This window comes from Protopterus annectens, chromosome 3.part0 (genome assembly GCF_019279795.1).
Source record: "Protopterus annectens isolate FY-2018-M chromosome 3.part0, PAN1.0, whole genome shotgun sequence".
Classification (NCBI taxonomy): Eukaryota; Metazoa; Chordata; order Ceratodontiformes; family Protopteridae; genus Protopterus; species Protopterus annectens.
Genome location: NC_056731.1, coordinates 1,980,003,013 through 1,980,030,931, shown reverse-complemented (window position 1 = coordinate 1,980,030,931; position 27,919 = coordinate 1,980,003,013).

Below are 27,919 nucleotides of genomic sequence, written 5' to 3'. Positions count from 1 at the left end.
TATTCTGTAAGCGTTTGGGTTCCTTATTTATTTTCTTATGCCATGTCTGTGTTCCATACCGTAATGTATATGTTTTATGCTACTATTTACATGTATATTGCGGAATTTTGGCAGGGGATCAGGTCATTTTCCATTTTAAGATTGTTGCAGGGACACGACTGTCCAATCAGGGACTGTCCATGGCACTTTGGGACAGCAGGTAACCCTGGTGACCATGCCCATGTCGCTGCTGGGGTTTCCACCTTTTCCATTTTCCGATCTGGGATATTTCCGGGACTCACATCTGCCTTTACAGGCCGACACATACAAACGGTCACTATATAGCATAGAAATTCACTTGTTTGCCTAAATAATTTGCTTATTATTGTGGCAATTTCCTTGCTTATTCTGTTTATTGTGTCATTTCGGTATTTCTGTTACAGAAATAACCAATTCATGCTACCATTACATTACATACGGGATATCATTGTGTCCTACAATCGTAGCACATCAGCCATTTCTAATACGTTTTTTCGGGACACAACTGTCCATGGAGAGACTGCCCCAACCAAAGTGGGACAGGTGGTGACCTTACTCGCTGCTCCTATGTCGGTGCGGCGCGCTGACATGCGGCTGTACACCTTCTCTGAGTGTAAACACTGACAGTGCATTGCGGGACAAAGGCGGTCTTTTGCGTATCCTTTGCTCCTTGGACGGGTACACTTATGCCTTCGTGGCTTCTATTTGCTTCTCCGTTAATTTGGAACGGGGACTATGTTGCGTACTGTACGTGCGTTTCATTCTGCACGGGACCTGGCTGCTGCCATTACTATTGTGGGCGGGCCGTGGCTGTCAGCACATTAGGTTGCTCACCTCATGCCGGCTTAGACACGCCTCCAGACGCATCCTACCTGGGCTCGCTCACGTACACTACGCACGTGTCTGTGATTCCGGTGCACTCTCATTAATATGTATATGGCGCTACTGCGCCGGATATTCCATGCACCGCCGGCGCAGGCCTTACGCCGGCCTTGCGCCGAGCTTCATGAATCCCGGGGAACATTTAAATATTGCTTTTATAAACTTTCTAATAGAATAGTAGGTCTTGCATTAGTATGAATTTTCTGAAGGGTATGACAGCTGAAGCTCAAATGTCTGTCATTATTTTCTAACTTCAATCTTTAATGATTTGCCACTAATTTGCCAGAAAACCACACATTTATGATAAAATGGACCAAAAATGTGATGCAAAAAAAAAAAAAAAAAAATAGCCGCACAATACAGCTGGGAACCTGTCAAAGAAAGGACACTTTTTTAAATATTAGTACTGTTAACTTGAGCAGCTGACAAAATAAACAAATCTATATGCATTTCTGAAATAAAAGTAATCTATAACTCTGATTATTACAGTTATTTATTAATTGTAAAACCTAAATTGCCATTTTGCAGAGGGATCATTAGAGGGAGAGCAACATTTTGAGCCAAAATCAAATCAGGGACAGTTGAGAGGTTTGGATATGCCTAATTCTATAAAGCAATTTCTTTGCACATACATCACAGCCTGTTAACGCAGTACTAAAAATTTCTCTTGTATAAACTTAGTTGATAGAATAACAGGTCTTGCTTTAGCAAACTTTTTTCTGAAGGTTATGAAGTCTGAAACTCAAAGTCTGTCATTATTTAGTGACTTAAATTCTAAATGATTTGCCAGAAAAAAACACAAATTTTATGAGGAACAAACCAAAAATAAGAAGCAAAATTCTATTAATTCTGTGAAAATCTGGACAGTTGAGAGGTATAGTTCAGCCTGGGCTGTCTTTGAGTTTGCCTCCCTTCCCCCTCATAAAATCATGGTTGAATAGAGCCTCCCCCCTGCAGCCATTCCAATGCCCCATTACTTGTCTATTTCACCCCATTTACCATAAACACTGTAATGTGCATACTGCTTTACTTCTACGATGATTTGGATTTCATTTGAAAGTTTTATTTTGCATTTTACAGCACAGACACATAGACATCTGCTAAACAATGCAATGCAGTCCCACAATGAAAATAGACTTAGTATTAAAATGTCTCTCCCCTTGAAACTCACATTCATTGGAACAGCACTGAAATCCACAAATACATTTGGCTAGTATAAATATTAACTTTGGGCTGTTTTCAAATGATAGGCCCCTTGCACACAAGCCATGCATGTGCTGTGTGATACACCTTCCTGATTGTATTAAATTATATTCCTTGTATAATGCAGCACAGTTGTTAGAGGGTGTTTTAAATTTATTATTTTGAATGTATTTCCAGTAAACAATGAAGCAAAATGCATGCACCGATAATGACAAAACTGCCCAACTGAGAACATTTCCAACATAAAAGTCTACTCAAACTTCTACAATCCACCAGTATCAGTAAATATACACAATCTCTGCAGAAGTAAAAGTCATCTAAATAATTCCACATTTAAGAGATTTGCAACTAATGAAGAGGTTGCTGCTAGCAAACAACTTTAAATTTCATTGTTTCATCTATAAATAAAGTGCCTGTATCTTTGCCAAAGAGGACATTCTCAATACTGCAGCATCCACCCTCTGGGGGAGTAGAACCCACAGCCTTCTGCATCATAGGTTCATAGGTTGGTACTAGGCTATCAGCCCTAGGGCCTACACAAGCCTAGCCATAACAATTCCCTGGCTATTTCTTTCCACACTATTTACTTCCCTGGACCCCTGTCTAGCAGGGCAACTGATGTGACCCCCAGGGTGAATTTCCTTTCTCCCATCCAATCGTCAAGGTTCCTTTTGAAGAGGACCAAAGAGGCACTCTGCTTGACATGTATGGGCAATCTATTCCAGTGTCTGGGGAGTCTCTGGGTCAGGAACCTATCCCTCCAGCATGTTTTGTTTATTGTGATGACAAGGTTTAGATCCCTGGAGCGTGTGGCTCTGAGGGATTGGGATTTCTTTAAGTGTAGCATGTCTAACAGCTCTGGGTTTGACATGGCCTTGTATGTTAAGCAAAGATCGCCTCTGAGTAGACGATATGCAACAGAGTATCACTGGAGTTTTTTAAGGCGGTCAGTGTAGGGCATCTGCTTTAGGCCTGTGATTCTTTTAGTGAGGTATTTCTGTGGCCTTTTCAGTTGTTGCAGATGTCTTGAGAGGTACATACCAAATGGGGCATTGTATTCTATAATGGGTCTAATGAGGGATGAGTACAGTGGGACAATGACCTCCTTTTTTCTGGATGAAAAGCCCTTAGTGATGATGTGTGCCACATAAAAGGATTTCCTGACTGTTGTGGCGATGTGGTTATCGAAGGTGAGACCACTGTCCACCTGTGTCCCTAAGTCTCTTATCAAACTCTCGGTGTTTAGTGTACTGCCACCTATATGGTAATTCATGGATACATGTTTTTTCCCAAAGGGGATAACTATACATTTCTTGGCATTGAGCTTGAGCCCATGGCTCTGGCACCAAGCATCTGTTTCTTTAAGGCCCTTTTGTAGAGTATCCACATCATTTGGGGATTCAATAATGGCTCCCAGTATGCAGTCATCTGCAAACTTTGTTATCCAGAGTCCCTTAGTGTTGGCCTGTACTTCAGAGAACTAGATGCCAAACAAGAGCGGTCCCAGGACTGAACCCTGAAGTACTCCACTTGTCACTTGTCTGGAGCTGGATTTGGAGTCGGCTACTTTTACAGTGTGGGTTCTATCAGTAAGCCAGTTAGCAACCCATTGGGTGACGTAGGGATTAATGCCCAGCTTAGTACGTTTATCTATGATTCCAGAGTGGGGGATGGTATCAAAGGCTTTGGCAAGGTCTAGATAGGCTGTGTGGACCACCTTACCCTTGTCCATGGCTCTGGAGACTGATTCAAAGAAGTCAATCAAGTTCAGGAGACAAGATCGGCCCTTTACAAACCCAAACTGGGTGGGGTCCAGTCAAAGGCAACTACACTACCTGTTGTGCTATTAACAATGCAAGCAAACCTAGCATAAGCAGCACTAAACTTATCTTCCCCTGCAGCTCTCAGCTCCTTGTAAAATCTACTTGATACTCAACTGTATCTCTCATCTTCACAGCACAAGAAATCTGGAAAAAAGCCAAAATGTATTGGTGGGGGGGGGGGGAGCCCAAAAACCAGGGACACATTTTAAACATTGCTTGTATAATCTTGGAAAGTTGCTAATATAAAATGCTGTGTTACCACCAAACATTTCACTGCCAAGTCTTGAACCCAGGACACTGTGCAAAACAGCAAGAGCAACATACCACTATGCCAAATCAGCTGTTTTATAAAAGAAAGGAAGACTGAAACTTAAATGGCTACCATTTAGTGAATTCAGTTCTCACCATAGCTGTCAACCTCTTAGCACAAAACACCTGGACAAAGCCAGTAATGGGGGAATACAGCCCTCAAACATATCCAGTGAATTCAGTTCTCGCCATAGCTCTCAACCTTAGCACAAAAAACCTGGACGAAGCCAATAATGGGAGAATACAGCTCCAAAAATAGGGACACATTTCAAATATTCATCTTATAAATGTAGAAAATTGCTAGAATAAAAGATTTTATGTTACTATGTACGTCCCGAAGAATATGAAGTCTGAAATTCAAATGCCTGTCAATTTTATTTATTTAACATTTGCTAACCAGGAAAGTCTGACTTAGAACAAAAGGCAATTTTCAGCAGAGGCCCAGGGAGAAATACTGCAGATACATGTCTTTGTAACATGGGAAAACACCAGAGCAAACCAACACACAAACACGGGGAAGACACGTAGACTCCACACACAAGGCACACTAGCCAAGAATCAAAGCAGAAAACCTGTGGCTGGGAAGCAACAATGCTACCACTGCGCCACTGTACCATCAACTATTTAAGGAATTAAAATTTCAGAAACCACAGATTTTATGAGGAACAGAACAGAACAAATATGAGGCAAAAATCTGCAAAAGTTTCACAAATGGTGGTGGGTAGGGAATTCAGGCTCTTACTACCTGCACGCAGGGTACAGAGTTCAAGCCTGAGCTATTCTCTAACCACCACCAGCAGGTATCCTGGGTTCTCTCTATAGACACCAGTATAAATCAACTGGGACAAATACACACACACACACACACACACACACACACACACACACACACACGCACACACACGCACACACACACACACACACACACACACACACACACACACACACTCACACATGAAAATAATCCAAAGCTGTTCACTTCTGTACCTGCAATGATAATAAAATCCAAAGCTGTGAGGCTCAGCTGTTCGCTTCATTCTCTATCTGTACCTGCAATTATAATAAAATACAAAGCTGACTCTGCAAGGATGATAAAATAAAATCCAAAGCTGTTCCACAGGTTCATCCTGAGTATTGGCTTGTCTGCGTTTGCACCAGAATGCATACTTCCCGGTTCCTGTCTGCAAACATTCCAAGACTGCTGACCTTGCAGTCTGATCCCCTAACAGTCTGTGCAGTTAGCACTGCATAGACTTCTGGGAAATCAGCAATCTGCTGCCTTCTTCCTGAATGCAGACTGGTGAGGCAGCAGTCCGGATTCACTTTCTATGTGAGGTTAGGAGAAGTTATTGGATTGTACCATTGTGGTCGTGCAGAGCTGTTGTAGCTACAGAGCCATTAAATTGATCAGTCACAGCATGAAGTTATGGGAAAGAGTAGTGGAAGCAAGGTTAAGAAGGGACGTGATGATTAGTGATGAGCAGTATGGTTTCATGCCAGGACAGATCACTACAGATGCGATGTTTGCTCTGAGAGTGTTGATGGAGAAGTACAGAGAAGGTCAGAAGGAGTTGCATTGTGTTTTTGTAGATGTAGAGAAAGCATATGACAGGGTGCCTAGAGAGGAGTTGTGGTATTGTATGAGGAAGTCAGGAGTGTCAGAGAAATATGTAAGAGTGGTACAGGATATGTACGAGGGTAGTGTGACAGCAGTGAGGTCTGCGGAGGGAGTGACAGATGCGTTTAAGGTGGAGGTGGGATTACATCAAGGATCAGCTCTGAGCCCTTTCTTATTTGCAATGGTGATGGACAGGTTGACCGATGAGATCAGACAGGAGACCCCCATGGACTATGATGTTTGCAGATGACATTGTGATCTGTAGTGAGAGTAGGGAACAGGTGGAGGAGACCTTAGAGAGCTGGAGATATGCTCTAGAGAGAAGAGGAATGAAGGTCAGCAGGACTAAAACAGAATATATGTGTGTGAATGAGAGGGAGGATAGAGGAATGGTGAGGATGCAAGAAGTAGAGGTGGCAAAAGTGGATGAGTTTAAATACTTGGGATCAGTAGTTCAGAGTAATGGTGAGTGTGGAAGAGAGGTGAAGAAGAGAGTACAGGCAGAATGGAGTGGGTGGAGAAGAGTGTCAGGAGTGATTTGTGACAGACGAGTACCAGTATAAGTGAAAGGGAAGGTCTACAAGAGGGTAGTGAGACCAGCTATGATATATGGATTGCGTACAGTGGCACTGACAAAAAAGGCAGGAGTTAGAGCTGGATGTGGCAGAGTTAAAGATGTTAAGATTTGCACTGGGTGTGATGAGGGTGGACAGGATTAGGAATAAGTATATTAGAGGGTCATCCCAGGTTGGAAGGTTTGGAGACAAACCAGAGAGGCAAGATTACATTGGTTTGGACATGTGCTAAGGAGGGATGCTGAGTATATTAGGAAAAAGATGCTAAGGATGAAGCTACCAGGTAACAGGAAAAGGTGAAGGCCTAAGATAAGGTTTATGGATATGGTGAGAGAGGACATGCAAGTGGTTGGTGTGACAGAGCAAGATGCAGAGGACAGGAAGAAATGGAAACAGGTAATCTGCTGTGGTGACCCCTAATGGGAACAGCCAAAAGAAGATGATGATGACCATTTTGTTTCACAGCTGGGGGTGCTGCAGTCCTGCAGTCCAATATCACTAGCCGCCACTGGTACTAACCTTATTTTTCTTCACATTATCAACAAATCAAAGCATCCAGCAAAGCAAGAGAAGCATAAATGCTGTACATGCATCCAGGAATCACACATGAGAAGCAACTGGACAAATCCCACATCAGTTCAATTTAATAAATCCATCAACAATAAACAACACAGCACTACAGTGCATGTACAGATATAATAATCCCTGACACATTGCTTAATTGACTAGAGACATTTACCAATAAACAATGATATAATACACTTGAAATTTTGAAGAAAACTGCAACCTCTAATTTTTGCATATACATAATATTTGTGGTTGCTAAACATTTTGTGTAAACATAATGCAAGCTGAATATATTTTGTTTTACCCATGCATGCCAATACTGCAATAAATGAAATATAACTTCTCCTGTCGTGTAATCCTATATCCTTAACTGCAAGTATGCAAAAAGTACTCGTAGGTGTTTGAGTAATATGCTAATCATAGCTGCTAATTCCTTACATTTTAACATTATGATAGAACCTTTTATAATAGTGTGAGATTCTGGTTATCACAATTATTAGTATTTATTAGGAACAGTATGTCACCATATTGTTACAGGTAACTTGTGTGGACAGTAATTGTAATCCTGATATGTGTTAACCAATATGAAGTCTGTGTTATTAACTGCATTCTGCTGTTCATTACTGGACATACAGTCATATTGATCAGATTGCCATATATTAGCAGATATCAGCTGTATGTATATCAAGGTATGTCGTACTATACTTTACTCTGTCTGCAATATTGAAAACGTACATGGGAAGCACAGATATTTCTCTAACTCTGCTCATTTCTCATTCCGCAAATATGTCTTGCAACGAACATATGTTTATCTGCATGATTTTCTTTTCTTTTTCTTTTTTTTTTTTTTTTAAATATATGCTGGTTCTGTATGATCTAATGATGTGAAGAAATAGTGCTCTTCTGAGCTCTCATCTGTATGATATCATAGTTATACACCACCATCCAGGTATTTAACATTCCCAGGCCAGGTTCATCAGCCGTTATTTACTGGTAAAGACAGTGAACAGTGAGGCATGAGCCATCATCTCTGCTCAAAGAGGATGGCTTGACACAGTCCTGGGAGGCCCAACCCTCTCTGTATTGGCATCATTTATAAGAGCATTGTAAACCGTTAGGAATGAGCATCTCTTTATATAAATCCCTACTTCTAAAGTTGTGACTGCACATTCACCTTCTCTGGATACTGTTCACTGCTCTGGACTTCACTTAGTCTTCATAAATGTCCTGCCTCAAACCAGCATGTCACCCATATGCTTCCTCTGAAGGGGGATGATCAGGCATAGCCTTGTCATTCCTCCCTTCCCCCACCATGGAAACCAGCCTGCCTGAGTCCAAGTTAAGATGTTTTCCATCTACACCAGCAGAACCAACTTTCTCAGCAAGACCTTTGCACTTTGGCACATACATTTTGCATTCAACAAAGGCAGGCAGATATTGATGCTATGTGCTGTCCATCCCCAACATTCTGAAACTTTGCATGTTATAGGTTCATAGGTTGGTACTAGGCTTTCGGCCCTAGGGCCTATACAAGCCTAGCCATAATAATTCCCTGGGTATTACTTCCCACAATATTTTCTTCCCTGGACCCCTGCCTAGCAGGGCGACTGACGTGACCCCCCAGGGTGAATTTCCTATCTCCCATCCAATTGTCAAGGTTCCTTTGGAAGAGGGCCAAAGAGATGCTCTGCTTGACATGTATGGGCAGTCTATTCCAGAGTCTGTGGAGTCTCTGGGTCAGGAACCTTTCCCTCCAGCATGTTTTGTTCATTGTGATGACAAGGTTTAGATCCCTGGAGCATGTGGTTCTGAGGGATTGGGATTTCTTTAAGTGTAGCATGTCCAACAGCTCTGGGTTTAACATGGCCTTGTATGTTAAGCAGAGATTGCCTCTGAGTAGATGACATGTGACAGAGTATAGCTGGACTTTTTTAGACGGTCAGCATAGGGCATCTGCTTTAGGCCTGTGATTCTTTTAGTGAGGTATTTCTGTGGCCTTTCCAGTTGTTGCAGATGTCTTGAGAGGTACATACCAAATGGAGTGTAGTATTCTATAATGGGTCTAATGAGGGATGAGTACAGTAGGACAATGGCCTCCTTTTTTCTGGTTTAAAAGCCTTTAATGATGAGGTGTGCCACATAGAAGGATTTCCTGACTGTTGTAGCAATGTGTTTATCGAAGGTGAGACCACTGTCCACCTGTGTCCCTTACTGGGTACATTAATGATATCTAGTGCAGATGAGCAAAATATGGCATCCAGTATATCATATAAGTCTATAGTAGTCTGAGATGTTCACATATATGAGACTTATTGTATGTGTATATAAAGTACATTGGTTATGCCCATGTACTAACTCAGATTAACACTAACCATCTAGTATACTTACTTTTCCCCCTCTATTACCCACTAGTGTGCAAATACGCCCTCTTCGTAGCCAATATTGTAGTTTCTTATTTCCTTCTTACTTCATGAAACGTACTCTGCACTTTTCTAAAACCCCTCTCCTACTCCTAATATTTTCATTGTCAGTGTTAGTAGTTATGACACCTATGAGGTATCGTATAAAGCTCTACAGGCATAATAACTAGATAGAAACCTTCATCCCTTCCTCACTATTTTCAAACTTTATACCTCTTGTATATACTACTCATACTACGGCTTAACCAACACCCTCACTTATGCTTCTCTTTTGTTGTTTGTTCCTTCTATGCTAACCTAAAGCTACTTCGAATTTAATTATGTTTTTAGTGTTTTGAATCTTTGCTCCTTGAAGCTATTCTTGACTAAATTAGACTATACCTTTTGCTGTAACTGCATTTTTAACATGTATTATTTCTTATGTAATAGCTTACTGTTTTGATTTACTTTGACCTGTTATTCTGTTACATTAGTTTAATTTTGGAGCTTATCTCCCTGGGCCTCTACTGAAAATGGACATGTATCCAGTTAGACTAGCCCGGTTAACAAATGTAAAATAAATAAAATAAAATAATATAGAAATCAAGGATACCAAATTATGTAAACTTATTTTCTGTTGTATCAGTTGTGTTTTACCACTTTCTTGATCTATGTTAAGTATGTACATGACTGCAATGCTTCTGCCATGTGCTTGCTGAAGATGAATAGGAACTGCTTCCAGTGCTAGGGTACAGGGTTTAAATCTCCTCTCATCAACTACGTACTGTGTGTCCATGTGCAAGTTACTCCATCAGGCAGTGCTTTGGGCCATTTGGGAATGTGGTCTAGGGTACTTAATGATCTTCTGGACTGCATGTCTAGTAACTACCTATGCTAGTTGTATATTATGATAGTGCTTATATTTCTGAGGTTTCCTTTGAAAACTACTCTTTGTAGATGGCTATGCATCTACTTCAATGTTTGCTGTGCGACTTTTGCGGATGCTGATGCATATTTTTCCACACTTGTATGTTGTCTGTAGGTATGGTGCATTCTTAGCATAGAAAACTGTTTTGTGTCATAACTGCAAACAAGAGCATGCTGCATACCCACCCCATTGAAAATGAATTGCATATTCCAATGGCTGTATAGCAAAATATATTACTGTGTATATACAGACACACACAGATATATATGTATGTCTGTATATATATATATATATATATATATATATATATATATATATATATATAAATATACATATATGTGTGTGTGTGTGTGTGTGTGTGTGTGTGTGTGTGTGTGTGTGTGTGTAGATATATATATATATATATATATATATATATATATATATATATATATATATGTATACATATATATGTATATATATATATATATATATATATATATATATATATATATATATATATACATATATTAATATATATAAATTTATATGTGTGTGTCTGTCTGTATTTATACATTTATATATATAAATTATATATAAAGAGGTAGATATTGTGTCAGTGCATGGGTCACTGTATAACCATAATATAAGCAAAGCCAACATGCACTGCATTAGTGCATTATCCATAAATTTGTGTAGTCAATGCTACAATTCACATGCGTATTACACGAGCTCTCTTTGTCACATTGCCCCTTTAAATATTCCAAAAAACATTACACTGTCCCTTTAATTGTTATGAAAGCTCTGTATAAGACTTTTCAGAATCCAACTCACAGTCACTCTTGACATTACTCCAGATTTAGTAGAGTCTGGAGAAAAGTTATCCACCGAGAAAGTTATCCATTTTAAACCAGTCAGCCATTAACAGCCTTGAAGGAGAAGAACACTTTTCAGCTGACAGATTGCAAATCTTATGCCTTATAACAATCATTCTTAGATGCATCATGATAAGTGTTTTATAAATAAAAGACATTGTTAGAAAGCAAGCTTATTTACTAATTAAAGTTCAATTTTCCATTTTAAATCTAGTAATTAATGTGTTTCAACACAACTACAGTAAAACTGCTTAGCAACATACCTCTCAACCTCTTACTGCAAGAAATCTGGACAACGCCAACAAAATGGGTGTACAAAGGCCCAAAAACGTATTTCTATTTCTTACAAACTTAGAAAGTTGCTAGAGTAACAGGGCTTGCTTTGATTACATTTTCTGAAGGATATGAAGTCTGAAACCCCAATATATGTCATTGTTTAGTAACTTCGATCCTCAAATCATCCCAGAGATTTGTCAGAAAACTACAAATTTTATGAGGAACAGATTAATAATATGAGCCAAAAATCTGGGCATTGTGCAAAAAACTGGACAGTTAAGATGTATGCATAGTAATATAAAAATATTGCTTATTAAAAATTCTAAAATTATTAATTTTCCATTTTTTATTGAAAAAGTCATCACGATCACTTTGTTTGCCTCCATATACTACATATCATGCCAACTATTTGTTAGTGGTAAAGAGCTTTTTTCTTTCATAATCCAAAATGACTGTTGAAACTTTACTGACACCATTGACAACCTGCAAAACAGTGATAATGATAGTATTAGCTTGTGCAGGATTGGTAAGTTCAGAAATTTCTTTTCTACTGCTTTCATAATAACTGTTTTTGAGTTTTCAGATAAATTACCATGTTTAGAACAATATATTTTGCTACGTATACAGTGGCAGCATCTAATGCAATTATCACTTAACCTGAACAAAAAATTTGATTACCCTATAGAAAAATAATTCTTTACAGAGATATTTTTAAATAAATGATGAATTAAGTTACCTAGTGAGAGAATAAGCAATATGATAGTTTCATTAGCACATATTGAAGCCTGGTTAAATGAGCTGATTTGTAACATTGATAATAAATGCAGGCATGGCTTCTGCTGAAAGGATACATGATATCATAAGTGGTGTGACTACCTCTGGATTTAAGATTAGTGGGAAATAATAGCTACTTATTTTCAAAGAGTTACCATGTTCCCAGATTCACTGAGGTATGATGTTTAGGGAACATCTAACAGACAAAATTAGAGGTGTTTTTTGGATATCATGATTACTGAATGTGTAGTACAGAATAGTTAAAATTAGCTGTTATCAAGAGAACATAGATTTCATGTAACATTACAATGGTTCAGTTTTACTGAAGCACTTAGACTCTAAAGCAGTATTCCATTTTCTACAGCAGAAAAGGGCTATTGAGATTCATTTTTTTATAATTGAGGTAAAATGTTTTATAGCTGGCTGCAATTTACTTTAAATTAAGTAAAATCCTAATTAAAAAAAAGATTAGCATGCAGGGTACTTTTGTCAGAATTGCTCTTTTGTTACCTTCTATAATTAACAACTCTTTAAAACTGCAGGAATTTCCAAACAAGCTGACGAATCAGAGAGTCTAGTTAAGAGCCAGGTTAATGAGTTGGTGTCAATAACTACAAGGCATTGAAATTTTTTTCCCACAATTCATTTTTGCTACTAGTAATCAGAGAAATCATAAAAGTCTAATTAAGCTTTGGAGTTAATGATTAAATTAATAGAAATGTCTGCAATATAATACAACCTTCATAAGAGCTTTATTAAATGGAATGCTTAAAAAAAAAAAAAATTAGTAGTCTGAACTTTTCACCAGCCATTGTTTTCAATATAACTACATAGTCAATTAATTTCCTTTTATATCGCATAAAATGCTTCCACATTCCTGCAAAAACAAATCACTTACAAGTGTGTTGTTTATATTCTAAGCAACATGGAATTGCATCATGGCTATTGGCTTTTATTCAATTATTATCCTCAGATAGTCTCACAAATAAAAAATAACAGTGCTAACTAGTTTTAGCATTTACCTTTTTGTCTTAATACATACTTTCTGCATTTGAAGATGGTCCAGATTCCATAAAGCTTGCAGATTTCAGTGTATTATGCTGATATCAAAGATAAACTTGCAGATAACAATATAATATGTAAATGTGTCACAATGAAGTCAAATTACTTCTGCTCACAAATGACTAGTCCAGTAGCAAAGGTGCAGTAAACATACCTTTAATAGTAAAAAAAATGTCAACTATCCTCATGTAAGCTGCATGGCATTCATAATACATATTTTCAGAATTCTGCCCAAAAACATTACAGGCAACCATAAATATTTCCATAATTCATTTACAAACAAAATATACCTGCTTTCAAGCTCCATGCCCTTTGTAAAACAGCTTCAGAAATCTGTATAGTAAGCTTGGAGACAACTACAGATATCTCGGTAAGTCATGTGCTAATAAAATATGTCTGGTTGCATTTACAGATTCCAATGGAATCCATAAAATTTCTTATAAAATTAAAGGTGAAAGGTAATCATGGCCACATTGCACAGCTAATAATTGCTAACTATGCATTTGGGACTTGTGTGAGGAACACAATTAACACATACAGCCATGCAATGTGGGAGATAGAAAAGAAGATGTGAGGTATGGCTGAAGAAGAGTGACACAAAAGAGTGATTGTTTAAAGAAGAAAATCTAAGGGAAAGTCAAGAGGGCATGGGCAATTATTTTCTCTGGTGGGAATAGGCTGCATTTTCTTAAGAGTAGAAGAAAAGGTAAACATAAAAAAAGAGGAGTAGAAGGACATCCCAGCAGGTGTAACCATAGAACAAATATCACAGCACCATGACAGAAAAATATGTTTCTGTTGCACATATGTGATATGGCAGTACACAATTCCAAACCATACTACAGTGGCAGTACTGGACTATGGACAACATCTGTTGTCTGTCATTTGTCCTCTGGAAAACATATGCTTACAGGCTATACTTACAGCACTATCTACAGGTTAACTCCCACTATGCATAGACAGCTGAATGTGGGAAGAAAAGTGCAATGTGTTAATGTATGTTATGCACACATTAAAACACAATTAAATGTCACACAATAATAACACATAAGCATGTCATCTACATGGTATGCACGCATAAGAGGGCATATACAGTCCAAGCAATTATATGGTGATCAGCATGCTGGCAGCACGCAGACAATATTTATGGACCAGAAGAACCAGACTGATGGGGCTGAGCCTCATGACTAACCTCACAGGCTACTTCCTGAATGAGTCATGCATAGGTTGTGCCATAAGTTTGAAGAATGTCCCTATCATGTCCCTCATCTGTGTTCAGAACACATCGGTCACAACCTTGCAGATCTCCTCCCGATAACTGTCACTGTTCCAGTCCTGGCATTTTCTCCTACAGGGTGCAATAGGCATGATGACTCAGGCAGGTGTGGGTCCAGCTTCTTCGTCATCATTGTCATTGTCATCATCATTGTCTTCATCTGAGGACTGAAGTAGTGGCCATGCTCTGTCAGGATGAATGGCAAAACACTACAGAAATGAAAAGCAAATGTCTATCATACAGAACATTCCCATGGACAACATAGCTGACCTTAATATGAAACAGCTGTGCATATCTGCAATATGACATACTTAATCTACATAACATCCACTGGTGAGTTGTGCCAATACAAATATGAGACTGAAAGTGTAGGAGCACATATCAAACTTCTTATTTAAAACATAGTTCAGTTTTAAATGGTGCAAACATTAGCAAGTAGCAGAATTATAACCAACACTATTGCTGCTAGCGAATGGCTCCTAATGCACATAACACATTCCCTGTGTCATGCTATGTATAGTTATGGGCATGAACAATAACAGAACATCAGGGAGAATGCAGCCATCACTAATCATTCCCTTCCTTTTTCCCTTGCATATGTTTTCTGTCTGTGAATGCAAATGTGAAGTTCAGAGGTTCAGCTCAAATTTTGCCCCCCACTCACCACTTGATAGCCCAAAGGAAATACAGTATGCCACATTCCACATTCACTGGGGAACAGCTCTGCAAATGCACTTTCCCTGGCAAAATACACTACATCAGTAGGCCCCAATAACATCCAGGGATGCTTAATATAGCATGAAACATGACCTCTATTGTCCACTTGAATCATTTATCAACTGTAGCTGACACTCAGGTTTTCTGCCCAGATAATGGAAGATGGCTAGCATCATTCCCCACACAAAGGATTTCAAAACACTGATCAGAGAAAATAAAGGCCCAGAAGTCTGACCAGCCTCATGTATAACCCCATGCAAAGACTAATCATGAACATGATAAATGAGGATATAGATAATATGCAAATGCTATCCTATCACAGTTTGGCTTTTTTAAAGGAAGGGCACACCTATTAAATGTGTCGGACTTCACTGAGTGTGCCAACAAAGCAATGCATGTGGCCAAAACTGTGCACACAGCTTGCTTCAACCTGGCCAAGCATTTTGATACAAATCCAACTCAGGCATTATAGACAAGCTCAGTATGGTTCACTGATAGGACACAGGTGGTCAACGTAGGTGAGGCCACATCCATCAAGGGCTCAGTCTCTAGCAGAGTGCCCCATGGCTCACCACTGGGGCCACTGCTTTTGGCATTTATTTCTCTTAAGTGAAAGCAAATGGTGAAGGTTTATTGCTGATTAACTTTGCAGATGATTACAAGCTGAAGATTATTACTGCCTGCCATGCAGACACAAGCATTCTTCAAGAAGCTCTATATGACTAACAAATTTGGCAAAGCCATGTTCTTAAAATCAATTTTAAGAATTGCATAGTTGTACCCTTTGTAAAGTTAACCATCATGGATAATTAACATGTTGATAATACAACTCCAACAGTCAACCCAGTGATCATGGATCTGTGTAGGCATGTAGACAGTAGCCTTACCTTTGACCAGCATGTGGCCATGGTGGTGAGGAAATACTTTTATGTTGCACAAGTTATACATAAGAGCATGACAGCTAGGTCAAAAGAGGTCATTATCACACTGTAGTCTGCCCTTATCTCATCAATTATAGAGTGCAATGTTCACTTCAGTATGAACCTGACCAACCATATGAAGAAACTACTACCTCATAGTTTAAACAAAGTTTACAAGGTACAACAAACTGCCTTATGTATAGGGTTTAAATACATTTCCCTCTACTCAATCTGATATACATTTTTGAGGGCTGATGTTCTAATTAGATTGCAAGGCATCTGCAAACACCCGAGTTAAAAATTGCCTGCATATTCATACATCACACATTACAAGAAAAACATGGTCTAAGGACCATAATTTTGTCTGTGAATTAAACAGAACATGCTGGAGAGACAGATATGTGACTCAAAGACTGCACCTCCACTGAACAGACTTCAAATCCATGTGAAGCTGATTTTGTATATTACAAAATTTAAGTGCAACCTATACCAATGTACAGTGATTTGTAATTTTACACTGGGACGGTCACATTTGTCCATTATGGACAGAGGTACATTATAGATGCCTGCCCATCAATGTCCTATTTGTAAACAGGACATCATTATTCTTTCATAAAAGCTTATCTGGGCTTAAAAATGGCCCACGTGGGTTATTAGCATAGTAAAAATCTTACGAATGTAGAAATCTATAAACTGTAGTGTCTGCGTGTAATGATTCATATGAACAGACAGAATGTGTCATTGTTAAAATGAGGAGACAGTGAAATGACAGTATTGCAGAATCTAGCCAAGCCATATGACAAATCATGATAACTGGCTGAACACCCATCAATATAACAAATATTTTATAGGTTCAATCACCACAGCCTGTGGCATATGAGAATGTAATATATGTTGTACTAACAGTATTGTATGTGTACAACTGTATGCATTACCTACCTACAATTAGTATCAACCAGTAGCCTGAAAAATGCAAACATCTTGATGATGCTGGCTGATTAGGAACTGTTGCAAAGAAATGTCTATTCGCCGAAGTGTCAGCAAACCTAGGATAAAAAAAACATCCAAGACATTGTAGGCAGATGCAATAGCAATGTTGAACTAAAAGGCTTGCTGAATATGAACTGTTTCAAAGAAATGCCTCTCTGCACAAGTGTCAACAAACCTAGAACACAACTGCATTGTAGGCAAATGCAATACCAGTGATGATCTGAAGAGCATGCCACACAGTCTCCAAACAACTGTGCAAACAGTGGCACAGGAAACACCCATCTAAGCTGTGAATAGGTAGGCTATGCACAGCAGGTCAGTCACTGGGAAACACAGACATATATGTAAGTGTACCAAACCATGCATTATAAAGGCATCTGTATTATTTAAACAAAGTTTCAAAACTTCAAACATGGCTTTATCGACAGCTTAATGTCGAAAAGGCCAAATTCCGAACACACGGAACAGCGATTTTTTTTTTCCTAGGGAAAAAAATCACTGGCCTGCAAAAAAAAAAAAAAACAAAAAAAACAAAACAAAAAAAAAAAACAAAATAAAGTGGGCAGCTTGCTTCACCCCCCCCCCATGTGGGGTAGGGGGGTGCCCCCACACCCCCAACTTAAAAATGCCAACTCTGAGATCGCAACACAGTGTAAAAAATGGCAAAGTCCCAAAAAAGGCCCAGTGATATTTTTTTCCCTAGGAAAAAAAAATCGCTGTTCCGTGTCTTCGGGATTTGGGCTTTTCAACATTACACTGTCAATGAAGGCACGTTTGAAGTTTTGACACTTTATTTAAATAATAGGGACCCTTATAAACAGTGATCAAGTCAGTAAGACTTGCATGCAAAACATCCACCACTAACATAAGTGTGGCAGATACACCATGCCAACTGTTATATAGGTTGTGGAGTACATTCCAAAAACTGTGTGCTGAAAACAACACAGCTTAGGGATACATGATATTTCAACATTTTTAGATTTAAATCAGTTATTTCTGGTCCTGTCTTCATCACCTTAAGAAAGAAAAGAACAGCTATAAATTGTATATTCCTCAAACAACAGCAGTACAAATTTCTCAGAACAGTTTATAGACAATTTACTTTTAACAAACATTAGATTTGTATATTCATAGACTCATAGATTCATAGACTGTTACTAGGCCAATGATGTGGGGGGCTTTCTAAGCCTAGCCATGTTTTTCTGAAAGAATAATAATGTCATACATCCGAATAGAACATTGAGGGCCAGGCATTTATAAGTTACCGCTGCCATAAGGGACATAGGTGCCAGGCCCAGTGTAAATTTCCTATTCCCTATCCATTTGTGTAGGTTGTACTTAAAATGAGTAATAAACAAACTCAGCTTCACAATGATGAAAAGCCTGTTCCATAGGAGGGTCAGTCTCTGAGGCACATATCTGTCTCTTCAGCATGTTCTGTTTAAATCACAGACAAAATTCAGGCTCTTAGACCTTGTATTTCTAGTTACAGTTAGGTTTTAAAATCCTTGAACACAGCTTAGAGAACCTGAGATTCAAGCCTGCAACTGTAATATACATCCAAACACTACCTTTGACAACTACCCGAGTAGCTAATCCATCGTGAATGAAAGTAGCTGTTGTAAATGCAGTGAAAAGACTTTCCTCCAGATTCAGCAAGCCCTGCACGGTGTGCAGGAATAGTGCAGAAGCTCCTGGAGGCAATATGGCTGCCGTGCGATCCAGGAATAAGTTCCAGGGACGTGCATGAGCGCTCTTGCACTATTCCTGCATGGACACAGCTCCTGTAAGCAAATTACCCCATTTGCAGGTGAAAACCATGCAAAAGAGGTGAATTTACAATTCAAGAAGCTGTCAGCCAACAGTGCAGGGCTAGTGTAGTGTGCAGAAATGTACTCGGTTAGTAACCGAGTACATTTCTGCAAACTACAAAACTGAGTCATGACAGCTCCAAATAAAGGGTGTATAGTATGTCTAAAGCATGCCAATGGCCAAATATATGGCCATTGGCATGGAAAACAGTTGGAAAAAAAATTAAAGTTTTTTAGCCGATTTCGGCTGTTTAAACATAGGGCAGTGGCGTGCAAATGGGATCAGGCTGAAAATTAAAAAAAAAAACTCTGAAATAAGCATTCTAACCAAAATAACTATTTTGCCATTATACTCAATGGACGGCAGAAGACAACATGGCCAGTGAATAGTGGTTGCTAAGGGGGAAGGCTCAGTGTGGGACCTGTAACAGTGCATTAGCAGGCAATCCTATGCAAATGAGGGGAATGATACTGAATCCCAGATTTCCCCTCAATGCTAGCCAGCACCCAACCATGTAAGTGCAGGAATAGCATGGTTCAAGCCTAGGAGTTAGCTGACATCATAGGGGTGTGTGTGAGGCATATTGTAAGCTTATTGGAGCCCTGTGGCTCGGGTTTGCCCTTAGCTTAGCAAAGCTAAGCAAGGGGGTGTGTCTAAGACTGCCTAGCACTCTTTACATTGCTTAAGTGGGTGTGCACACCACACAACGGGTTTTAAAGGAAAAAAAAGTAAACTAGGAAATAGCAGCTCTGTGCACATCTGAGCACTGTGTTTGTGCGGCGCGCCCCCTGGCTTAAACAAGGAAGGCAATGGGAAGGGAAAACAGCAGTAGGAAGGTAATCAAGGAGGCAGGTGAAATGAATCAGAATCAGCCAATTACACAAGCAGCAGACCAGCCCAGCCCAGAACATTACTGTAAACTATGCAAACATCTTTTTCTCTTGTTTTTCCTGCATACTCTACACCACAGGTGTATTCAAGTGGGAAATTTTTAACAAACAAAAGCAACAAAATGATAGGGGCTGCAGCAGTTATCATACATCGACATGTGGAAGATTCTGAGGGTGGTGAGGATGAGAATGCTGTCAACCAATCCACAGTGAGGAGACGGAGAAAAGTGTACAGTCCCAGGGTAACCTACCAGGGGCTACATTAGCTGGATATAGTGGAGCACTATTGGGTGGACAGGGACCTCCTACAGCAAATTGTTGAGCTGTGTTGGCCACGCCTGACACACAGAACTAACAGAAGGGAATCCATCCCAGTGGATACCAAGGTATGTGTAGGCCTAAGGATACTAGCCACAGGTACCTTCCAAAGGCCAACTGGGGATATCATTGGGATCTCACAAGTATCAGCATCCAGAGAACTCCATCAGTTCCTGGATGCCATATCAGCACATGTCGGTGAGCATGTATATTTCCACAACAGCTGTAATGCATTGGCCAGCAATATGCGTCTGTTCCACCAGATAGCAGAATACCCTGAGATAGTTGGTGCTATAGACTGCACGCACATATGCATCAAAGCACCACCCAGTGAGCACGATAGGGTCTACATCAACCGCAAGTGCTTCCCCTCCATCAACTTCCAGGTCATGTGCGATGCAATGGGCATTATAATGAATGCGTGTGCTGGCTGCCCTGGAAGTTATCATGACTCCCACATCTGGTGCAGCTGTACCAGAGATTTGCCAATGGGGGCATCCCTTATGGTCACCTAGTGAGGGATGCTGGTTATGCATTGGAGCCGTGGCTGATGACACCCATCAGAAATGCACACAGATCCAAACAAGAACTCCATAATGAGGCACACACACAGACCAGAATCATAACAGAGCATGTGTTTGGGATGCTCAAGTCATGGTTCTGGTGCCTGGATACATCCGTTGGAGCCTTGCAGTACTCACCAGCTACATATACCCAAATTGTCATCGTATGTGCCATGCTACACAATGTGATTTATTTAACATTTGTTAACCGGGAAAAGTCCGACTTGGAACAAAGCCAATGTTCAGCAGATGCCCAGGGAGAAATGCTCCAGATGCATGTCTTTTACAATGTGGGAGGAAACAGGAGCACCTAGAGGAAACCCACACGAATGCAGGGAGGACATGCAGACTCCACACAGAAGGCACCCCAGCTGAGAATCGAACCGGAGAACCTCTTGCTGTGAAGCAACAATGCTACCGCTGCACCACTGCATTGTCCACAGAAACAGCTGCAGCAGGAACAGCGTGGGGCTGGGCCACACAGCCCCCCATGATCGGCAAGGCCATCACAGGCACAGAGTGACTCGGAGGAAGAGCAACCTGGAGCCTGCCCCAGTAGGCAGAAGGAGGCATGCCCAGTATGCCCTGGCCTTGGCAAAGAAGAAAAGCATAGCACATACACTGACACATTAGGGACCCAGGGAATGACACCTCTCTTTGATTCACACATACAGTAAAAGGGATGCCAGGCATGACACTACCTGTGCTTAACCATGTATAGAGAATGCACTAAGTACATCCAACATAGTCAGCCCAACAGCACCATCCTCAATACTGGCACAGCCACAAGGTAAGTCACTCTTCCTACTAATTGCCGAATGGAGTAGTATGTGTTGTTACTTGTATCTATGGTATAGATGTGAGCATGCAAGGGAAATGGGTGGCTGAATGGGATGCCAGCAGATGGTAGACACCTATAGTGGCAGCATGAGATCTGTTACAAATACTGGTGTCACCATAGTAGCCAGTATGGGACAAGGTGACAAAACCCACTTCAGGAAATGCGCTGGGCCACAAGCGTGTCCATATGACACACACATGCCAGTCAGGGAGGCTCACATACTCAACAACAGTCTCAGCCAGCAGGACAGGTGTAGACAAACACAAACTAAGGCTGTGCTAAGGCCTCTGATTGATGGCTATGGGTAACCTCTCCTCTCCAGGCCTACACAGACAGACTACAACAGGTCAGGCAGTGGGATGTTAGTTCTGAAGGGTAAGAAGTCATAAACTGAAATGAAGGTCAATCAAACCTAAGACCTGTAGTACCCTGATGTGCCTCTAGTCAGCATGATAGGTTAGAATACAGAATGAAATGGAGTACCTGACATACCAGTACAGTCATAGCAAATGTGTACAAGTGTCAGGTGTGCCCCTCCAATCCTTAGAAATGTAGTAACAGTTCAGAGTGCCCCCACAATCCTATGGAGAAATGTAGTAACAGTCAGGTGTGCCCCCCAATCCTATGTAGAAATGTAGTAACAGTCAAGTGTGCCCCCTCACAAAATTGTATGTAGAAATGTAGTAACAGTCAAGTGTGCCCCCCATCCTATGTAGACATGTAGTAACAGCAGGTGTGCCCCCCCAATCCTATGAAGAAATGTAGTAACAGTCAGGTGTGCCCCCTATCCTATGTAGACATGTACTAACAGTAGGAGTGCCCCCCCCAATCCTATGTAGAAATGTAGTAACATGTATGTGTAAGTATAATAACAGTGGAGCACAGATTACCTGAGCTGGCCAAGGTAGCAGGATAGATTGTAGCATGTGTACAATTTGCAGGTCTGCGTGTGTTAGGTTGGTGTGTGTTGTATATTGTGTGAGAGTGGTCAGTATGTATGCATGGTGATGTTTGTCATGGTGGCCTTTGCCCAGTACTGCCAATGACAGGGCCAAGTTCTCACAAGTGCAGTGCCAAACACAATGCTTCCTAGTATAACACATTCCAGCAGTAAGCCATAGTAAATGTTTGGAAGTAATATGCATCACCATCTGAAAGATGGACATGGCATGACTGTTGGCCCAGATATACAAGCAGTACACAGGGGGAAGTACCCCAGACGTACAGGGTATAATATGTAACTGTCAAATGGACACACCCTTGGAATTGTACATACAGATTTGCAGCACATTTTCTGGGCTTGTAGTAAGGAATACCAATGTCATCTGGCCAAACACTGGCAGACTACAAAGGTCATAGGAATGATGTATTGAGAAACAGCTGATGTCCCTGCACAAGCCAGCACAGCTGATGTCCCTGCACAAGCCAGCATAAGTGGAATGCCCCATGCATATCTTTGAGTCAGATGGAAGTAGTGGCCATAGCACACATTCACCCTGCTCACCCCACCACCAAGCACAGGTGCCTCTCCAGCCTTAACCCTGCTGTTCGGAATGAGTACAATATGACCCCCACCTGTGTATGGCAATAACGAAGTAATGGAGCATGTACAACAGGTGTTCCATGCAGGTGTGTCCCTAGCTGTAAGCAGCACCCAGCCAGCATCCACACAACTAGACCAATACTGACAGAAAGTATTGGCAGGAACACCTTACACACTTACCCTGTCACCCCAGGGCAATATAGTGTATCGCATTCAGGGACTGTAGGACTGAGAGAATGCAATGGCCTGCAACAGCTGGCCTGCATCACTACAAAATGGCCTCTGCCACCACTGTACCAAGTTGCTGAACCATTTACACAGACCCAGCAGCAAGTGTCTGCAGATTCCCCTCCAGAATGGCATGAGTGTGCAAGAATATGTAGGCTGCTGACCACAATACTGAACACAGCTGCATTCACCCTGTGTTCTCCAGGACATCACTGCAAGAAAATATGTCTACCTGACAGTACCTGATTACATAAACATCACAGTGTATAACAGTACATATGTCTGAATATCTCTGCTAACACCAGGACCATGTGGCAGAAGCAGCACAGACACAATTACCTACAGTAACCCACAATCCTTTGTCCATTTTGACCCCATATTGTCAACTGATCCACAGATATCCTGAAGAAACAGTTTGCTACCTGTATGTGTAAAGCACAAAAGTCAGCACTGGAGTACAATCTACCTGGAATGGATTCACACATTCAATACAGAAGGTCATACTGGGCATGCTCCCACACTTAAAGAAATGAAGCCCATGTCTGGGAAAAACAGTGGACCATACATATCTGACAGTCGCAGATATATATGGTCCCAGGCTGCGTTTTACATGAACTTCAGAACGAACTGGCTCCCCACCTAAGCACCATGTTCAGTCATAGTTTCACATCAGGCTTTGTGCCCACTGAATGGTGCACAGCAACAGTTATCCCACTTCACAAAGGGAGAGCCACCACTGATCCCGAGAACTATTGCCCTATTAGCCTGATGAGCCTGGTCTGCAAGGACATGGAACGTATCATCATGGAACTCATAAACAAAGACATTGGTAACCTCTAAACTCTGGACCCCACCCAGTTCGGGTTTGTGAAAAGCAGATCATGCCTCCTGAAACTGATCAACTTCTTTGAGGCAGTCACCAAAACTGTAGATGAGGGTAAGGTGGTTCACACAGCCTATCTTGACCTCGCCAAGGCTTTCGACACCATCCCCCATTCTAGAATTATTGCTAAACTCACTAAACTGGGTATAAATCCCTACATCACAAGATGGGTTGCCAATTGGCTCACTAACAGAACCCACACTGTAAAAGTTGCAGACTCCAAATCTGACGTCAAACCAATGACAAGTGGAGAACCACAGGGTTCAGTCCTGAGACCTCTCCTGTTTGGTATCTACTTCTCTGAAGTACAGGCTAACACAGACGGCCTTTGGCTAACGAAGTTCACAGATGACTGCAAACTAGGAGCCATAGTTGAGTCCCCAATGATGTGGACATCCTACAGAAGAGCCTCACTGAGACAGATGCCTGGTGTGAGAGCCATGGCCTCAAGCTCAATCCCAAAAAGTGCATTGTCATCCCCTCTGGTAAAACTCTTTACCCATGAACTACCACATAAGTGTCAGTCTACTTAATGCTGAATGTGTGATAAGAGACCTTGGGACCCAGGTGGACAGTAATCTCTCCTTTGATAATCACATCATCACAGTAGTCAGGAAATCCTTCTACATGGCACACCTCATCACAAAAGGGTTTTCGTCTAGGAAAAAAGAGGTCATTGTTCCCCTCTACTGAACACTCATTAGACCCATTATAGAGTACAATGCCCTTTTTGGAATGTACCTCACAAGACATCTGAAAAAACTACAGCTTTACTCCGTAACATATCACCTACTCTGAGGTTATCTCTCCGTAACATATAAAGCTGTGTCAAACCCGGAGCTGTTGGACATGTTACACCTAAAGAAATCCCAATCCCTCCAAGCTGCATGCTCTAGGGACCTAAACCTTGTCACCACAATAAACAGGACATGCTGTTGGGATAGATTCCTGTCCCAGAGACTTCCCATACTCTGGAACAAGCTACCCATTTATGTCAAGCAATGTTCCTCATTAGCACTCTTCAAGAAAAATCTTAATAAGTAGATGGGAAATAGGAAATACACCCCGGGGGTGACTTCTGTAGCTCTGCTCGACAGGGGTACAGGAAAATAACTTTCTTGAGTGGCATAAACCAGGGAACCTTGTTGGCTAGGCTTACTTAGGCCCTTGGGCCGTTAGCCTAGTACCTACCTATTAACCTATGAACCTATGTTAGTGCGTACACTCCTCAGTATGCACCAGTCATGCTTTGCACACACATTGGATAGGAATACACACATATATCCAAGGACAACACACTATAATAAGCTAAAATTACACATACAAAGATGTGTGGAAGAGAGTGACAGTGACAAAGAGCCTTCCATCATGAGGCCTGTCCCACCCAGCACACATCCAATTGGCTAAAACCACATGATGTGCAAATGTGAATCACCATAGACATATGCCTCTGGAATCCCTCAGCATTATAGTGTCTGTGGTGCTAGTGCTAACTGTTCAACATGACTGTTCAAGTCAGTACCCATCTAGCAGTTGTATACATGTACCTGTGGAATATAAATTTGTGTGTTCCTGAGTGTGGTGTGTCTGCCTCTAGATGAATAGGCTATGGCCCATGCACAAACACTGCACTCCCCATTGCCCTACTATGACAAGACTGCTGATGTCTTCACCTTGAAATACACCTTTGGGGACATAGTAGCCCAATAATCTCTGTGGCATGTCCTATAACTGCATAGTGTGATGTACTAGTCAAGTAGGAATTCTAATCCCAGGTGTGGCAACTGTGTGTGTGTGTGTGTGTGTGTGTGTGTGTGTGTGTGTGTGTGTGTGTGTGTGTGTGTGTGTGTGTGTGTGCGTGTGTGTGTTTGTGTAAGGAGCAATGCTTTTTAGGCCAGTCACACGCACTACAATATCAAATGCCCTACTTTGGCATGCCAGCTGATGTCATTAACTTTGAAATACACCTTTGGATAAAAAATAGCCCAGTAATCTCTGTGGCACATCCTATAACTGCATAATGCTTTATTGTAATGTACTAGTCAGGTAGGAGTTCCAATCCCAGATGTGGCAAATTTTTGTCTGCGTAGGGATCTATGCATTTTAGGCCAGTCACACTCACTACAATATCAAATGCCCTATTTTGGCAAGCCTGCTGATGTCATTCACTTTGAAATACACATATGAGGAAGGAGTTGCCCAGTAATGTCTGTGGTGTGTCCTATAACTGTAATGCTGTAGTGTGATAAACTAGTTAGGTAGGAATTCCATTCCCAGACCTAGCAAGAGTGGATGTTTGTGTGTGTGTGTTTGTTTGTCTCTGTAGTAAGAAATGCTTTTGAGGCTATTCACAGTCTCTACAACCTCCAGTGCCCTTCACTGGCAAACCTGCTGATGCCATTCACTTTGAAATATACCTTTGGGGAAGGAGTAACCCAGTAATCTCCATGGCATGTGCTATAACTGCATAATGCTGTAGTGTGATAAACTAGTTAGGTAGGAGTTATTTTCCCAGACATGACAAGTGTGGATGTTTGTCTGTTTAGGGCACAATGCTTTTGAGGCCATTCACAGTCAATACAACCTCCATTGCCCTTCTTTGGCAAGACTGCTGATGTAATTCACCTTGAAATACACCTTTGGGAAAGGAGTAACCGAGTAATCTTCGTGGCACATGCTATAACTGTGTAATGTTGTAGTGTGATGTACTAGTTAGGTAAAAGTTCCAGTCTCAGACATGGCAACTATGAGATTCAGTGAGTGTGTGTGTGTGTGTGTCTGTGTTTGTCATTCATATCCTGTGTGGAGGTGGCTGTGAGTGTGTAACAACTGGACTCATTGTGGAGTGGGTTTTGCAAATTTCTTATATGGTGGGCCTATTATAATTCACAATGTCCACCTTACAAGGATAACAGATGTCAAACAGCAGAGAGGCTGGGGTTCACAATCCATACCCCTACATGTGACATCAAGGCCTGGCAAACAATTTAGGAAACCCTTGTATTACCCGGAGAACACTCTCAACCCATGTCTCATACACAAACACACTTGGCTAGGCAACAACCACTTTGTTGGTAGTTACCTGCATATTGCCTACAGATAGTAACCATGTGTGATTGCAGTGGACTACAGAGGGCATGGCACCCTGTCCCATCACTACAATAGGCACATAATTGCAGACAGTGTGCCTTCACTATGTTCCCCACTGGATGCCTGCAACAACTGCAGTGTCATCAAATGTACCCCACAAAGGACATACCTTGCCTTAAACACATGCCCTGTATGGACAGATGCCACTGACACCAGGGCATACCTGAATCGTGCTGTCAATGTAGGTGTAGAGTCAACCTAGTCCCCATTGCCAGTTCCCACCAAATGAGGCCAGGAATGGCACATCTGATGAAAACAATCTGTGTATACATCATTGCCCAGACACCCCAGGTACAGTTCCACATGTCACAGAAAATGCATGTGGAACGTGTGCACATCCCAGACACTGTCCATGTCATGGACTATAAAACACATACATGGCAAGCATTGCACAGCACTGGATACCAGCAATAGTAACCCAGATGACTGGATGGTGAATACAATACCCACCTGTGTGGGCCAATCCAGACACTATGGCCCTAAGCCACACTGCAGACAAT